Genomic DNA, 18,725 nt, shown 5'->3' with positions numbered 1-18,725 from the left:
TGTAACAACAAAAAGACAATGACATCCATTTTAATCCCACTTTGTAACAACAAAAAGACGATGAAATCCATTTTAATCCCACCCAAAATGTGGAACAAGTCGAGAGCTGCTACGGTAGGAGACATTGACATTTTACAGTTGGAACAATTGAAACGTATTATTTTTATTCACGTGGACAGACATTCTGATAGCCAGCAGGAAAGGAAAAAATGCAGGTAACTTTCCCAAAATACCCTGGTTAACCAGAAGTAATGATTGGAGGATTCCGTATTTCCAAGATTTCTGGAAAGCTGGGAATTTTGGGGAAGTTACTGGAATTTTTGCACTTCTACCCTGTACCCATCTGTTACTACAGGACAAAGCAGAAGTTCTAACTAACCAACATTGGAAGAAGAAGCAGATTAATAAGTAGAAAATAAAGTGTCTAATCACAATGACTGTATCGCATTAAATCTACAAGAGAAGAAGTCGTGCACTTAGTTTGTCCCACGCTGTTGGCCGTACATTCCATCCGTTGAGTCCCTGGAACTCCATTCATCCCTCCATCCTTTCCAAAGAGGAAGATTAAATGAGGGGCATCACGGCTGTATCGTTTCTCCTTACCTGATCGGATTTCAGGAATCAGACGGGATTAAATGTTAGAATTGGGGTTTTTCTAAACTGAAAAATGTGATTCTGATTCTCTGGATGGAGAAGGATTTGATAATCCAATCTGACCTTTAATCAGGTTTGAATGTCATTTTTGCGAATTTTTTCAGAATTCAAAGGATAGTTTTGATGCTGATAATATGGATTATCTTGATCCAACTGGGAGGATGGATTTAGAAAGGTGAAAGGTGAAAGGCACTACAACCAAGAAATGTCAATGTAGCTAAGGTCAGGTGTAAAAAGACCTTTCTTACATCTGAAAACCAAAAGTTCATTATGTTAAATTGACTGGAGTAGGTATGTGAGCTGTCGTTATTGAGAAGTGTCAAATAAATGCATCTACAATACTTGCTTATAAGTGATATTCAAGCTCTATTATTTTTACTCAAAGGAACCTTCATTCATGTCGTTTTTCTCATCTGTTTCCCTGTGCCAGTGTAGAAGTAGTACAAGTAGATGAGTAGATGAGGTGTTGGCCTGTTCACAGCACTGAAAATCCTTTGTTGATTGATCTGGATGAGAATGATCAGATACATTTTTTGGGGGAAAAACCACCACAAAAAAACAGCCAGAGAACTTTAGAATCCGGATTAAACGTTTTGTAAAACTGGGACCTGGTGCTTGCCCAGTTGGTTGTGCGTCATGTTGTGAAGACCCCCCCCCCCCCCCCCCCTCGCTTCCCATCCTTCTGGTAGGTCATCCTCTGGTAGGTCATCCTCTGGTAGGTCATCCTCTGGTAGGTTATCCTTCTGGTAGGTCATCCTCTGGTAGGTCATCCTCTGGTAGGTCATCCTCTGGTAGGTCATCCTCTGGTAGGTCATCCTCTGGTAGGTCATCCTCTGGTAGGTTATCCTTCTGGAAGGTCATCCTTCTGGTAGGTCATCCTTCTGGTAGGTCATCCTTCTGGTAGGTCATCCTCTGGTAGGTCATCCTCTGGTAGGTTATCCTTCTGGTAGGTCATCCTCTGGATGTCATCCTTCTGGTAGGTCATCCTTCTGGTAGGTCATCCTTCTGGTAGGTCATCCTTCTGGTAGGTCATCCTTCTGGTAGGTCATCCTTCTGGTAGGTCATCCTTCTGGTAGGTCATCCTCTGGTAGGTCATCCTCTGGATGTCATCCTTCTGGTAGGTCATCCTTCTGGTAGGTCATCCTTCTGATAGGTCATCCTCTGGTAGGTCATCCTCTGGTAGGTTATCCTTCTGGTAGGTCATCCTCTGGATGTCATCCTTCTGGTAGGTCATCCTTCTGGTAGGTCATCCTTCTGATAGGTCATCCTCTGGTAGGTCATCCTCTGGTAGGTCATCCTCTGGTAGGTCATCCTCTGTTTCTCTGGAGGACTGTGCCCTGCTTTGAGACCCATCTCTGCAGTCTGGAGGACTGTGCCCTGCTTTGAGACCCTCTCTGCAGTCTGGAGGACTGTGCCCTGCTTTGAGACCCTCTCTGCAGTCTGGAGGACTGTGCCCTGCTTTGAGACCCATCTCTGCAGTCTGGAGGACTGTGCCCTGCTTTGAGACCCATCTCTGCAGTCTGGAGGACTGTGCCCTGCTTTGAGACCCTCTCTGCAGTCTGGAGGACTGTGCCCTGCTTTGAGACCCATCTCTGCAGTCTGGAGGACTGTGCCCTGCTTTGAGACCCATCTCTGCAGTCTGGAGGACTGTGCCCTGCTTTGAGACCCATCTCTGCAGTCTGGAGGACGGTGCCCTGCTTTGAGACCCATCTCTGCAGTCTGGAGGACTGTGCCCTGCTTTGAGACCCATCTCTGCAGTCTGGAGGACTGTGCCCTGCTTTGAGACCCTCTCTGCAGTCTGGAGGACTGTGCCCTGCTTTGAGACCCATCTCTGCAGTCTTGGGGACTGTGCCCTGCTTTGAGACCATCTCTGCAGTCTGGAGGACTGTGCCCTGCTTTGAGACCCATCTCTGCAGTCTGGAGGACGGTGCCCTGCTTTGAGACCATCTCTGCAGTCTGGGGGACTGTGCCCTGCTTTGAGACCATCTCTGCAGTCTGGAGAACTGTGCCCTGCTTTGAGACCCATCTCTGCAGTCTGGAGGACTGTGCCCTGCTTTGAGACCCTCTCTGCAGTCTGGAGGACTGTGCCCTGCTTTGAGATCCTCTCTGCAGTCTGGAGGACTGTTCCCTGCTTTGAGACCCATCTCTGCAGTCTGGAGGACTGTGCCCTGCTTTGAGATCCATCTCTGCAGTCTGGAGGACTGTGCCCTGCTTTGAGACCCTCTCTGCAGTCTGGAGGACTGTGCCCTGCTTTGAGATCCTCTCTGCAGTCTGGAGGACTGTGCCCTGCTTTGAGACCCATCTCTGCAGTCTGGAGGACTGTGCCCTGCTTTGAGATCCATCTCTGCAGTCTGGAGGACTGTGCCCTGCTTTGAGATCCTCTCTGCAGTCTGGAGGACTGTGCCCTGCTTTGAGACCCTCTCTGCAGTCTGGAGGACTGTGCCCTGCTTTGAGACCCATCTCTGCAGTCTGGAGGACTGTGCCCTGCTTTGAGACCCTCTCTGCAGTCTGGAGGACTGTGCCCTGCTTTGAGACCCATCTCTGCAGTCTGGAGGACTGTGCCCTGCGTTGAGACCCTCTCTGCAGTCTGGAGGACTGTGCCCTGCTTTGAGACCATCTCTGCAGTCTGGAGGACTGTGCCCTGCTTTGAGACCCTCTCTGCAGTCTGGAGGACTGTGCCCTGCTTTGGGACCCATCTCTGCAGTCTGGAGGACTGTGCCCTGCTTTGAGACCATCTCTGCAGTCTGGAGGACTGTGCCCTGCTTTGAGACCCATCTCTGCAGTCTGGAGGACTGTGCCCTGCTTTGAGACCCATCTGTGTCCCTAGAGGCTCCCTTCATCCATCCATGGGGAGGCAATGCTCATCTATTCTATAGTCAATGCTTGTAAATCTCTCATGCATACGCACACTTCCTCATCCACCCCTCCCCCACCATTTCTCTCCCACCGAGCAGCCTCCTCTCACCTCTCTGCTGACCTCTAATCTCTCATAGGCCATCATCATCCCTGGCTCCACTTCTACAAATTGCTGCTGCACATCTACCTCCATCAGGGCTGCAGTGTCCCCTCCCTGTCTCTCCCCGGCCATCTACCTCATCAGGGCTGCAGTGTCCCCTCCCTGTCTCTCCCCGGCCATCTACCTCCATCAGGGCTGCAGTGTCCCCCATCGCTGTCTCTCCCCGGCCATCTACCTCATCAGGGCTGCAGTGTCCCCATCCCTGTCTCTCCCCGGCCATCTACCTCCATCAGGGCTGCAGTGTCCCCCATCGCTGTCTCTCCCCGGCCATCTACCTCATCAGTGCTGCAGTGTCCCCATCCTTGTCTCTCCCCGGCCATCTACCTCCATCAGGGCTGCAGTGTCCCCCATCGCTGTCTCTCCCCGGCCATCTACCTCATCAGGGCTGCAGTGTCCCCATCCCTGTCTCTCCCCGGCCATCTACCTCCATCAGGGCTGCAGTGTCCCCCATCGCTGTCTCTCCCCGGCCATCTACCTCATCAGTGCTGCAGTGTCACCCATCCCTGTCTCTCCCCGGCCATCTACCTCATCAGTGCTGCAGTGTCCCCCATCCCTGTCTCTCCCCGGCCATCTACCTCATCAGTGCTGCAGTGTCCCCATCCCTGTCTCTCCCCGGCCATCTACCTCCATCAGGGCTGCAGTGTCCCCATCCCTGTCTCTCCCCGGCCATCTACCTCATCAGTGCTGCAGTGTCCCCCATCCCTGTCTCTCCCCGGCCATCTACCTCATCAGGGCTGCAGTGTCCCCCATCCCTGTCTCTCCCCGGCCATCTGCCTCATCAGTGCTGCAGTGTCCCCCATCGCTGTCTCTCCCCGGCCATCTACTTCCATCAGTGCTGCAGTGTCCCCCGTCCCTGTCTCTCCCCGGCCATCTACCTCATCAGTGCTGCAGTGACCCCCATCCCTGTCCCTTCCCTACCTGCCTCTAACCTCCCTGCTTCAGTTTAGATTACTTCACTTTGCTCTGAACATGCTACCCATCAGTGCAACAATGCTGTTCATGTCTTCATCATGGCTTACTCCACCTGAGCTGTTCATGTCTTCATCATGGCTTACTCCACCTGAGCTGTTCATGTCTTCATCAAGGCTTACTCCACCTGAGCTGTTCATGTCTTCATCAAGGCTTACTCCACCTGAGCTGTTCATGTCTTCATCAAGGCTTACTCCACCTGAGCTGTTCATGTCTTCATCAAGGCTTACTCCACCTGAGCTGTTCATGTCTTCATCAAGGCTTACTCCACCTGAGCTGTTCATGTCTTCATCATGGCTTACTCCACCTGAGCTGTTCATGTCTTCATCAAGGCTTGCTCCACCTGAGCTGTTCATGTCTTCATCAAGGCTTGCTCCACCTGAGCTGTTCATGTCTTCATCAAGGCTTACTCCACCTGAGCTGTTCATGTCTTCATCAAGGCTTACTCCACCTGAGCTGTTCATGTCTTCATCAAGGCTTACTCCACCTGAGCTGTTCATGTCTTCATCAAGGCTTACTCCACCTGAGCTGTTCATGTCTTCATCAAGGCTTACTCCACCTGAGCTTCATGTCTTCATCAAGGCTTGCTCCACCTGAGCTGTTCATGTCTTCATCAAGGCTTACTCCACCTGAGCTGTTCATGTCTTCATCAAGGCTTACTCCACCTGAGCTGTTCATGTCTTCATCAAGGCTTACTCCACCTGAGCTGTTCATGTCTTCATCAAGGCTTACTCCACCTGAGCTGTTCATGTCTTCATCAAGGCTTGCTCCACCTGAGCTGTTCATGTCTTCATCATGGCTTACTCCACCTGAGCTGTTCATGTCTTCATCAAGGCTTGCTCCACCTGAGCTGTTCATGTCTTCATCAAGGCTTGCTCCACCTGAGCTGTTCATGTCTTCATCAAGGCTTGCTCCACCTGAGCTGTTCATGTCTTCATCAAGGCTTGCTCCACCTGAGCTGTTCATGTCTTCATCAAGGCTTACTCCACCTGAGCTGTTCATGTCTTCATCAAGGCTTGCTCCACCTGAGCTGTTCATGTCTTCATCAAGGCTTACTCCACCTGAGCTGTTCATGTCTTCATCAAGGCTTACTCCACCTGAGCTGTTCATGTCTTCATCAAGGCTTACTCCACCTGAGCTGTTCATGTCTTCATCAAGGCTTACTCCACCTGAGCTGTTCATGTCTTCATCATGGCTTACTCCACCTGAGCTGTTCATGTCTTCATCAAGGCTTGCTCCACCTGAGCTGTTCATGTCTTCATCAAGGCTTGCTCCACCTGAGCTGTTCATGTCTTCATCAAGGCTTGCTCCACCTGAGCTGTTCATGTCTTCATCAAGGCTTGCTCCACCTGAGCTGTTCATGTCTTCATCAAGGCTTACTCCACCTGAGCTGTTCATGTCTTCATCAAGGCTTGCTCCACCTGAGCTGTTCATGTCTTCATCAAGGCTTACTCCACCTGAGCTGTTCATGTCTTCATCAAGGCTTGCTCCACCTGAGCTGTTCATGTCTTCATCAAGGCTTACTCCACCTGAGCTGTTCATGTCTTCATCGTGGCTTACTCCACCTGAGCTGTTCATGTCTTCATCAAGGCTTGCTCCACCTGAGCTGTTCATGTCTTCATCATGGCTTACTCCACCTGAGCTGTTCATGTCTTCATCAAGGCTTGCTCCACCTGAGCTGTTCATGTCTTCATCATGGCTTACTCCACCTGAGCTGTTCATGTCTTCATCATGGCTTACTCCACCTGAGCTGTTCATGTCTTCATCAAGGCTTGCTCCACCTGAGCTGTTCATGTCTTCATCATGGCTTACTCCACCTGAGCTGTTCATGTCTTCATCAAGGCTTGCTCCACCTGAGCTGTTCATGTCTTCATCATGGCTTACTCCACCTGAGCTGTTCATGTCTTCATCAAGGCTTGCTCCACCTGAGCTGTTCATGTCTTCATCATGGCTTACTCCACCTGAGCTGTTAGTTGTATTTGCTGCTGCTTCTCTACCGACGGACGGCCGGATGGATAGGCAGACAGATGCTTGGCATACTTCACCTTTGACCTCGGTCGGTCTAGCATTGAGTAATATAACATAACTGTTTTACACCTACTTATTGAACACTCTATGGATTCAACTTTGTTGAACTTAGTTTTTTTTATATGTAATTAACTAAATGTGATACCTACCAGGGTAGTGTTCATTAGGGCACGCCGTAAGAAAACACTTTTCAACAGATAAAGAAAATGAGCGTTTTCTTATTGAACAAGTTCAGAGTACCTCTCTGCTTCGTGACGTGCCTACTGAACACGACCCCAAAGTCAAATGTATCATCTGAAGTCATCTGTAAATCATGTTGAACAATCTTGACTTAATAAAGAGAGTTAAGGTTTGTATTTAGATGTGTGGAAAGTATAGTGTATTAAAGACCTGTGTTTCTGTATAAGTGAGGAGATGCCTCGTTATCATTTGGGGGGGGTTGTGAGGAAGATGCCTCGTCATTGTTTTGGGGGGGGGGGGGGTTGTGAGGGAGATGCCTCGTTATCGTTTGGGGGGGGGTTGTGAGGGAGATGCCTCGTTATCGTTTGGCGGGGGTTGTGAGGGAGGTGCCTCGTTATCGTTTGGGGGGGTTGTGAGGGAGATGCCTCGTTATCGTTTGGGGAAATTTTGAGGGGGATGCGTCGTTATCTTTTGGGGGGGTTTTGAGGGAGATGCCTCGTTATCGTTTGGGGGGGGGGTTGTGAGGGAGATGCCTCGTTATCGTTTGGGGGGGGGGGGTTGTGAAGGAGATGCCTTGTTATCGTTTGGGGGGGGGAGGTTGTGAGGGCGATGCCTCGTTATCATTAGGGGGGGTTGTGAAGGAGATGCCTCGATATCGTTTGGGAGGGGGTTGTGAGGGAGATGCCTCGTTATCGTTTGGGGGGGGGGGGGGGGTTGTGAGGGAGATGCCTCGTTATCGTTTGGGGGGGTAGTGAGGGAGATGCCTCGTTATCATTTGGGGGGGGGTTGTGAGGGAGATGCCTCGTTATCATTTGGGGGGGGTTGTGAGGGGGATGCCTCGTCATCGTTTGGGGGGGGTTGTGAGGGAGGTGCCTTGTTATTGTTTGGGGGGGGGGGTTGTGAGGGAGAGCCTCGTTATCATTTGGGGGGGGAGTGTTGTAAGGGAGATGCCTCGTTATCATTTGGGGGGGGGGGGTTGTGAGGGGATGCCTCGTTATCATTTGGGGGGGGGGTTGTGAGGGCGGTGCCTCGTTATCCTTTGGGGGGGGTTGTGAGGGAGATGCCTCGTTATCATTAGGGGGGGGTTGTGAGGGAGGTGCCTCGTTATCATTAGGGGGGGTTGTGAGGGAGGTGCCTCGTTATCCTTTGGGGGGGGTTGTGAGGGAGTTGCCTCGTCATCATTAGGGGGGGGGTTGTGAGGGAGATGCCTCGTTATCATTAGGGGGGGGTTGTGAGGGAGGTGCCTCGTTATCCTTTGGGGGGGGTTGTGAGGGAGATGCCTCGTTATCATTAGGGGGGGGTTGTGAGGGAGATGCCTCGTTATCATTTGGGGGGGGTTGTGAGGGCGATGCCTCGTCATCATTAGGGGGGGGGGGGTTGTGAGGGAGATGCCTTGTTCTCATTAGGGGGGGGTGGGGGTTGTGAGGGAGGTGCCTCGTTATCCTTTGGGGGGGGTTGTGAGGGAGATGCCTCGTTATCATTAGGGGGGGGTTGTGAGGGAGATGCCTCGTTATCATTTGGGGGGGGGTTGTGAGGGAGATGCCTCGTTATCATTAGGGGGGTGGGGGTTGTTTAATGTTGCTTTATTTCTAATCATAAAACACCACCTGCTCCGTTGTTCAAATTTTTTTGTATTTTTACTGAAGTACAACATTAACACATCTTCCTTCCTTCAAAAATTGATAAAAACATTTGCATCATAATTTCATCAAAGCCAACCCAGTCCTCTCAGCCCCCCATCCTCTCATCCCCCCCCCCAACCCCCATCCTCTACCCATGGCGTCCCAATCACTTCGACTGCTGTTGATTAAGCCAAGAGAGATTGGATGTCCAGGACCCAATAACCCCGGAGAGAGAGTTCAGGGCCTGTGCTCTCCTCCCCGACCAGCCAGGCTGGATGGGGGGGGATGAGCTGTTAGATGGAGGAGGGGGGGGGAGGGTTTGGGGAAGTGTGAGATTCGGCTCGGGCAGCAGGAGCGTCCTGGTAATTGAAAAGCTGGGGACGTTGGCGCTCGGCTGGAACTCTGCTGGCGCTCTCCACCGTGTGACCTCTAATTGAGAGTCCTCCCATTGATTTCTTGAGCGTGAGAGATACAAAGATTGAGGTAGGAGGGAGGGAGAAGCGGAGAGGAGTGTGTGTCGGGGGGGGGGGGTGGGGGAGGAAGTGTGTGTGTGTGTGTGTGTGTGTGTGTGTGTGTGTGTGTGTGTGTGTGTGTGTGTGTGTGTGTGTGTGTGTGTGTGTGTGTGTGTGTGTGTGTGTGTGTGTGTGTGTGTGTGTGTGTGTGTGTGTGTGTGTGTGTGTGTGTGTGTGTGTGTGTGTGTGTGTGTTTTCAGCAGCAGGGTACTAAGAGGTGAGGAGGAATTAAATGAGTGTACCGGCCAGGGTGGATTGACTGTAGGTGGGATTGGAGAAAACTGGTTGGTGGACCTGGACGAGTAGCGGAGGAAAGGGAATGAGAGAGGATGAGATTAGAAATAATACGAATTGGGAGAAGATGTGAAAGACATTTTATTTCCTTGTTCTCCATTTCACTCATAATATGTGAATTCATTCTTTATGACAGATTGAACACGTGTCATAACCAGACTTCTTTTCAAATATTACACCGAACCAAAAATGTAAACACAACATACAACAATTTCAAAGATTTTACCGAGTTACAGTTCATAAAATGAAATCGGTCCATTGAAATAAATTAATTCGGTCCTAATTTATGGATTTCACATGACTGGGAATACAGATACCATCTGTTGGTCACAGATACCTTTACCAATAAAAAAATAGGGTCGTGGATCAGAAAACCAGTCAGTATCTGGTGTGACCACTATTTGCTTCATGCAGCGTGACACATCTCCTTTACATAGAGTTGACCAGGCTGTTGATTGTGGACTGTGGAATGTTGTCCCACTCCTCAATGGCTGTGCGAAGTTGCTGGATATTGGCGGGAACTGAAACACACTTGTCATACTAGTCGATCCAGAGCATCCCAAACATGCTCAATGGGTGGCATGTCTGGTGAGTAATGCAGTATGTAATGTTGACATCAGCAAACCGCTTGCCCACACAACGTCATGCATGTCTACCCGGTGCAGTTGAAACTGGGATTCATCGGTGAAGAGCACACTTCTCCAGCGAGCCAGTGGCCGTCGAAGGTGAGCGTTTTTCCCACTGAAGTCGGTTAAGACGCCAAACTTCATTCGGGTCAAAGACCGTGGTGAGGACGACACGCAGATGAGCTTCTCTGAGACGGTTTCTGACAGTTTGTGAAGAAATTATTCGATTGTGCAAACATGTGACCAACATGTGACCAACACTTGTGTATTTAGGATAGTTCAATTACTTTCAAAGACGTTTAGATATTTTATTTGAAAAGATAAGTAGTTGAATATTGGAATGTACTTGGAAATAAACTTTGGAAAGTACTTGAAAATAATCAAATACACTCCCAAGTACTTAACCCAGGCATTTTGAAAAAAGTATTTGAAAATCCTTTCAAATAGTAGGCTATTCATAGGGAAAGTAGTTGATTCGGGCTATATAACAAAAAATTATAAAAAACATGTAATTAAACCCAGGTCTGTAATTGAACCCAGGTCTGGTCATAATCCACCTTTATGCAACATTGATAACAAGGATCTAGGTCTGTTCCAGGGCTTGCTGATGCTGAGCCACACATAAACCCCCTGGACCAGAGCTAAGAAGGACCTATCCTCCTCCTAAGAAGGACCTATCTTCCTCCTAAGAAGGACCTATCTTCCTCCTAAGAAGGACCTATCTTCCTCCTAAGAAGGACCTATCTTCCTCCTAAGAAGGACCTATCTTTCTCCTAAGAAGGACCTATCTTCCTCCTAAGAAGGACCTATCTTCCTCCTAAGAAGGACCTATCTTCCTCCTAAGAAGGACCTATCCTCCTCCTAAGAAGGACCTATCCTCTTCCTAAGAAGGACCTATCCTCTTCCTAAGAAGGACCTATCCTCTTCCTAAGAAGGACCTATCCTCCTCCTAAGAAGGACCTATCCTCTTCCTAAGAAGGACCTATCCTCCTCCTAAGAAGGACCTATCCTCTTCCTAAGAAGGACCTATCCTCCTCCTAAGAAGGACCTATCTTCCTCCTAAGAAGGACCTATCCTCCTCCTAAGAAGGACCTATCTTCCTCCTAAGAAGGACCTATCTTCCTCCTAAGAAGGACCTATCTTCCTCCTAAGAAGGACCTATCTTCCTCCTAAGAAGGACCTATCTTCCTCCTAAGAAGGACCTATCTTCCTCCTAAGAAGGACCCATCCTCCTCCTAAGAAGGACCTATCCTCCTTCTAAGAAGGACATATCCTCCTCCTGTACAATTGAAGTGGTTCATAATCACTGGACTCACCATCACTCTGAAACTAAGATACTTAGAAACTTATGCTTCCAAATGATGTATGTACATTCGGAAAGTACATGCAATACCCCATAATGACAAGGTAAAAACAGTTTTTTTGAAATTGTTGCATATTATTTTACGAATGTTTTTTGTTCTGTTCAAAATCACATTTACATAAGTATTCAGACCTTTTACTCAGTATTTTGTTGAAGCACCTTTGGCAGCGATTACAGCATTGAGTGTTCTTGGGTATGATGCTACAAGCTTGGCACACCTGTATTTGGGGAGTTTCTCCCATTCTTCACTGCAGATCCTCTTAAGCTCTGTCAGGTTGGATGGGGAGCGTTGCTGCACAGCTATTTTCAGGTCTCTCCAGAGATGTTTGATCGGGTTCAATTCAGGCCACTGGCTGGGCCACTCAAGGACATTCAGAGACTTGTCCCGATGCCACTCCTGCGTTGTCTTGGCTGTGTGCTTAAGGTTGTTGTCCTGTAGAAAGTTGAACCTTCGCTCCAGTCTGAGGTCCTGAGCACTCTGGAGCAGGTTTTCATCAAGGATCTCTATTTACTTTGCTCCGTTCATCTTTCCCTCGATTCTGACTAGTCTCCCAGTTCCTGCCGCTGAAAAACATCCCCACAACATGATGCTGCCACCACCATGCTTCAATGTAGGGATGGTGCCAGGTTTCCTCCAGACGTGACGCTTCGCATTCAGGCCAAAGAGTTCAATCTTGGTTTCATCAGACCAGAGAATCTTGTTTCTCATGGTCTGAGAGTCCTTTAGGTGCCTTTTAAGCAAACTCCAAGCGGGCTGTCATGTGCTTTTTTACTGAGGAGTGGCTTCCGTCTGGCCTCTACCATAAAGGCCTGATTGGTGGAGTGGTGCAGAGATGGTTGTCCTTCTGGAAGGCTCTCCCATTTCCACAGAGGAACTCTGGAACTCTGTCAGAGACCATCGGGTTCTTGGTCACCTCCCTGACCAAGGCCCTTCTCCCCCGATTGCTCAGTTTGGCCGGGCGGCCAGCTCTAGGAAGAGTCTTGGTGGTTTCATACTTCTCCCATTTAAGAATGATGGAGGCCACTGTGTTTTTGGGAACCATCAATGCTGCAGAAATGTTTTGGTACCCTTCCCCAGATCTGTGCCTTGACACAATCATGTCTCCTTGCTCTAACAGACAATTCATGTGACGTCATGGCTTGGTCTTTGCGCTGACATGCACTGTCAACTGTGTGACCTTTTTATATAGACAGGTGTGTGCCTTTCCAAATCATGTCCAATCAATTGAATTTACCACAGGTGGACTCCAATCCAATTGTAGACACATCTCAAGGATTTTGAGTCTCATAGCAAAGGGTCTGAATACTTATGTAAATATGTTATTTCTGTTTTTAATACATTTGCAAAAAAAATATTATTTTATCCGCTTTGTCGTTATGGGGTATTGTGTGTAGATTGAAAAATGATGTCATCCCTTTTAGAATAAGGCAGTAACCGTAACAAAATGTGGAAAAGGGAAAGTGGTCTGATTTCTTTCTGTCCTGTATATTATAGTAAATTCAAAACGACTTCCATAGTCTCCATATATACAGTTGAAGTCGGAAGTTTACATACACTTAGGTTGGTATCATTAAAATTTGTTTTTCAACCACTCCACAAATTTCTTGTTAATTAACAAACTATAGTTTTGGCAAGTCGGTTAGGACATCTACTTTGTGCATGACACAAGTAATTTTTCCAACAATTGTTAACAGACAGATTATTTCACTTATAATTCACTGTATCACAATTCCAGTGGGTCAGAAGTTTACATACACTAAGTTGACTGTGCCTTTAAACAGCTTGGAAAATTCCAGAAAATTATGTCATGGCTTTAGATGTTCTGATAGGCTAATTGACATCATTTGAGTCAATTGGAGGTGTACCTGTATATGTATTTCAAGGCCTACCTTCAAACAGTGCCTCTTTGCTTGACATCATGGGGAAATCAAAAGAAATCAGCCAAGACCTCAGAATAACCTGAAAGGCCGCTCATCAAGGAAGAAGCCACTGCTCCAAAACCAGAATAAAAAAAGCCAGACTACAGTTTGCAACTGCACACAGGGACAAAGATTGCACTTTTTGGAAAAACGTTCTCTGGTCTGGTGAAACAAAAATAGAACTGTTTGGCCATCATGACCATCGTTATGTTTGGAGGAAAAAGGGGTAGGCTTGCAAGTCGAAGAACACCATCGCAACCGTGAAGCAGGGGGGTGGCAGCATCATGTTGTGGGGGTGCTTTGCTGCAGGAGGAACTGGTGCACTTCACAAAATGGAGGAAAATTATGTGGATATATTGAAGCAACATCTCAAGACATCAGTCAGGAAGTTAAAGCTTGGTCGCAAATGGGTCTTCCAAATGGACAATGACCCCAAGCATACTTCCAAAGTCGTGGCAAAATGGCTTAAGAAGAACAAAGTCAAGGTATTGGAGTGGCCATCACAAAGCCCTGACCTCAATCCTATAGAACATTTCTGGGCAGAACTGAAAAAGCGTGTGCGAGCAAAGAGGCCTGCAAACCTGACTCAGTTACACCAGCTCTGTCAGGAGGAATGGGCCAAAATTCACCCAACTTATTGTGGGAAGCTTGTGGAAGGCTTCCTGAAATGTTTGACCCAAGTTAAACAATTTAAAGGCAATGCTACCAAATACTAATTGATTGTACAGTATGTAAACTTCTGACCCACTGGGAATGTGATGAAAGAAAAAAAGCTGAAATAAATCATTCTCTCTACTATTATTCTGATATTTCACATTCTTAAAATTAAGTGGTGATCCTAACTGACCTAAGACAGGGACTTTTTACTAGGATTAAATGTCAGGAATTGTGAAAAACTGAGTTTAAATGTATTTATTTGGCTTAGGTGTATATAAACCTCCGACTTCAACTGTATGCATAGTCACTTTAACTATACATTCATGTACATACTACCTCAATTAGCCCAACCAACCAGTGCTCCTGCACATTGGCTAACTGGGCTATCTGCATTGTGTCCCGCCACCCGCCAACCCCTCTTTTACGCTACTGCTACTCTCTGGTTATCATATATTCATAGTCACTTTAACCACATCTACATGTACATACTACCTCAATCAGCCCGACTAACCGGTGTCTGTATGTAGCCTTGCTACTGTTTATAGCCTCTCTACTGTTATTTTTCACTGTCTTTTTACTGTTGTTTTTATTTCTTTACTTATCTATTGTTCACCTAATACCAAATTATTATTATTTTTGTTGTTGTTGAAATTGCACTGTTGGTTAGAGCCTGTAAGTAAGCATTTCACTCTAAAGTCTACATCTGTTGTATTCGGCGCATGTGACAAAAATACTTTGATTTGAAATGTCTGAAAACCTGTTTTTGCTTTGCTATGGAGTCTTGTGTAGACTTATGAAGAAAGAAATCAATTTAAAATCATTTTTAGAATAAGGCTGTAACGTAACAAAATGTGGAAATACTCAAGCACTGTATAACCCCGAACTTGAGTTTAGTCTTCGCCAATGAGAACCAAGAGCGGCCTAGCTTCGTCCTTCATGACCGGGAAAGGCCTCGAATCTAGGCCGTAGGAAATCCTCCTTCCTTCTCATTAGATCAGAACAGGATGGATCAACAGACAATCTGGCTGATGAGCCTGTTGAGGTTGGTGTAAGAGGGGCGCTCAATGTCCAGGTTTCTACGGCAGATGTCGTAGATGGCCTCATTGTCAACCATGAAGGCACCGTCGATATTACTGATCCTTAAACTCATCCTTAAAAAAAAACGATAGTTGTGTTTCGCTGCATAACACATATTATGTGACTCCCGATATGATGTGGATCATTGTCAGGTTATTTGATGTATAAACTTCAGTAACAACAGAACACCATGGTTGTCGTAACACTTTAAACAGGTAGCTTGTAAATGTGTACAATGTGTTTGTTTTGGGGCAACACTGGTAAGTTAACTTATGTAAATTAGATAGTTACAGAGGATTTTCTTCTGAAAAACTGGTCAAGACATAGCACTTTCCGTTCAGCTTCAGGTAACTTTGATGTAAGGCTTGATAACACCTGTAGTAACTACTTCTATCTGTCACGCCCATTGTTACTTATCCATTGTTCACTAGATATATCAATGTAATGACACCCAACACAATGTTGAAAAACAGAACGCTTCCCGCCACTAGATCACATAACTAGACGTGAGCTGGACATGATCCCAACGCTGCCACCAGTGTAGCGGGAGAAAGGTGCAACAGGGACTCTATCCAGGGCTCATACGTGGTTATAACCAGGGGCTCATACGTGGTTATAACCAGGGGCTCATACGTGGTTCTAACCAGGGCTCATACGTGACAAAGTGAGCTCTAACGGCCGTTGCCATGAAAGCCGAGTTACAAATTTAATTTAATTTAACTAGGCAAGTCAGTTAAGAACAAATTCTAATTTACAATGACGGCCTAGGAACAGTGCGTTGGTTACCTGCCTTGTTCAGGGGCAGAACAACAGATTTTTACCTTGTCAGCTCAGGGATTCGATCTAGCAACTTTTCGGTTATTGGCCCAACGCTCTAACCACTAGGCTACCTGCCGATCCAGGGGATTTTAAACCAAACAGATTTTTTTTGCAGGTCTTCTGTTTCCCCACATTTATTAATGAATTCATTTTCCATCATGAAAATGTATCCCCATTCCCCAATCAAATACATTAAACGATACCACACACAAAAAACGGACAAATACAGCTTTTACTCCAATCTGGTAACCCTCATAAAATCCGACATAGCACCAGTATTGCAAAGTATTAAGCGAAAACAACCATAGAAAATAGCATTGGCATTAATAGAAAAATTAACGCAAGGCTACTAATATATTATAAGTATTTCGGTGACAACCTGGTCGGTTAACAATACTGGGGTGTTAACACGTTTTTATATATAAATAAATGTGGGACACAAAAAAAGACTTTCAAAATATTGTTTGTTCCAAAGTTTGCCCCCCCCCCCTCAAAATGTATTGTCCTATGAATGAAGTCATATTAAAAAATATTGCATTTTCCTTGGAATGAAGTAGCACAAAAATTGGTGTATTTTCGCATGAATTAAACCACACAAAAACGCACGAAATCTGCTGAAATAGTTTTTGTACATTTTTGCACCAATTGAGTGTGAGATTGTGTTGCCACATATATAGGCCTATCTTCATAAACGCAACGTGACAGAAAGTCTGACTGAATTACTGGACATATTGACTACATATTTGAATTTGTATATAGAATGCGGGACATGATTGGTTGGTTGCTGAACAAAGTGCAAAAATAAGAAACACTAGTCATTTGTCCAACTGAATGCATTCAATTGAAATGTGTCTTCCACATTTAACCCAACCCCTCTGAATCAGAGAGGGGAGGGGGGCGGGGGGGGGCTGCCTTAATCGACATCCACGTCTTCGGCGCTCGGGGAACAGGGGGTTAACTGTTCAGGGGCAGAACGACAGATTTTCACCTTGTCAGCTCTGGGATTCGCTCCAGTAACCGTTCGGTTAATGGCCCAACGCTCTAACAACTAGGCTACCTGCCAGGACAATCCAGCACAATCCGGAACATTTGGTCACCCTACGTGTCTTGGGGGTATACTATTTGTGCGTCTGTAACTTTCTCACTCATCGTTATTCACGATTCATTTAGGATTATCGGTAATCATGGTAGCATCCACATTAATTTAGAAGTGTTTAGAAACATATATTCTTATTTACAATAAAAGTGACTCCAAATGATGAAAATACCCTCAAATGAATGCTAATAGTCTACACTTTAATAACCTCATAGTCATTTCAAATCCCCCTAAAAATGAGTAACTGTCCCAATACTTTTGGAGCTCACTGTAAGTACATGCTAATACAATACAAGACAGTGTTTTATATAAGTGTATGCTTATACAAGACTATATAATAGTCCCCCTGACCACGACTGTTTGTGGCCATCTCACATAGACATCACCCTCACAGAATTAAATAGAACACTAATATATTATATTATAAGGATATATTTAAGCAATAAAGCCTGAGGAGGTGTGGTATATGGCCAAGGACTATTCTTAAGCACGACACACCGCGGAGTGCCTGGATACAGCCCTTAGCCGTGGTATATTGGCCATATACCACAAACCCCCGAGGTGCCTTATTGCTATTATAAACTGGTTACCAACGTAATTAGAACAGTAAAAAGTAAATGTTTTGTCATACCCGTGTTATACGGTCTGATATACCATGACTGTCAGCCAATCAGCATTCAGTGCTCGAACCACCCAGTTCATAATGATATATACACTACCGTTCAAAAGGTTGGGGTCACTTAGAAATGTCCTTGTTTTTTAAAGAAAAGCAAAAAAAATTGTCCATCAAAATAACATCATAATTGATCCGATATACAGCGTAGACATTGTTAATGTTGTAAATGACTATTGTAGCTAGAAACGGCTGATTTTTAATGGAATATCTACATAGGCGTACAGAGGCCCATTATCAACAACCATCACTCCTGTGTTCCAATGGCACGTTGTGTTAGCTAATTCAAGATGATCATTTTAAAAGGCTAATTGATCATTAGAAAACCTTTTTGCACTTATGTTAGCACTGCTGAAAACTGTTGTTTTGAGCCTGTAATCGAACCCACAAATGCTGATGCTCCAGATATTCAACAAGTCTAAAAAAGGCCAGTTGTATTGCTTCTTTAATCAGACCAACAGTTTTCAACTGTGCAAACATAATTGCAAAAGGGTTTTCTAATGACTTTGGTGCGAAAAGTGCAAATCAATCCCAGAACAACAGCAAAGGACCTTGTGAAGATGCTGGAGGAAACAGGTACAAAAGTATCTATATCCACAGTAAAACTAGTCCTATATCGACATAACCTGAAAGGCCGCTCAGCAAGGAAGAAGCCACTGCTCCAAAACCGCCATAAAAAAGCCAGACTACGGTTTGCAACTGCATATGGGAACAAAGCTCGTAATTTTTGGAGAAATGTCCTCTTGTCTGATGAAACAAAAATAGAACTGTTTGGCCATAATGACCATCATTATGTTTGGAGGAAAAAGGGGGAGGCTTGCAAGCCGAAGAACACCGTGAAGCATGGGGGTGGCAGCAGGAGGGACTGGTGCACTTCACAAAATAGATGGCATCATGAGGCAGGAAAATTATGTGGATATATTGAAGCAACATCTCAAGACATCAGTCAGGAAGTTAAAGCTTGGTCGCAAATGGGTCTTCCAAATGGACAATGACCCCAAGCATACTTCCAAAGTTGTGGCAAAATGGCTTAAGGACAACAAAGTCAAGGTATTGGAGTGGCCATCACAAAGCCCTGACCTCAACCCTATAGACAATTTGTGGTCAGAACTGAAAAAGTGTGTGAAAGCAAGGAGGTCTACAAACCTGACTCAGTTACACCAGCTCTGTCAGGAGGAATGGGCCAAAAGTCACCCAACTTATTGTGGGAAGCTTGTGG

Source organism: Salvelinus alpinus, chromosome 1 (assembly GCF_045679555.1).
Source record: "Salvelinus alpinus chromosome 1, SLU_Salpinus.1, whole genome shotgun sequence".
NCBI lineage: Eukaryota > Metazoa > Chordata > Actinopteri > Salmoniformes > Salmonidae > Salvelinus > Salvelinus alpinus.
The sequence above is the reverse complement of the archived record's forward strand: the minus strand, read 5'-3'. Positions refer to the sequence as shown.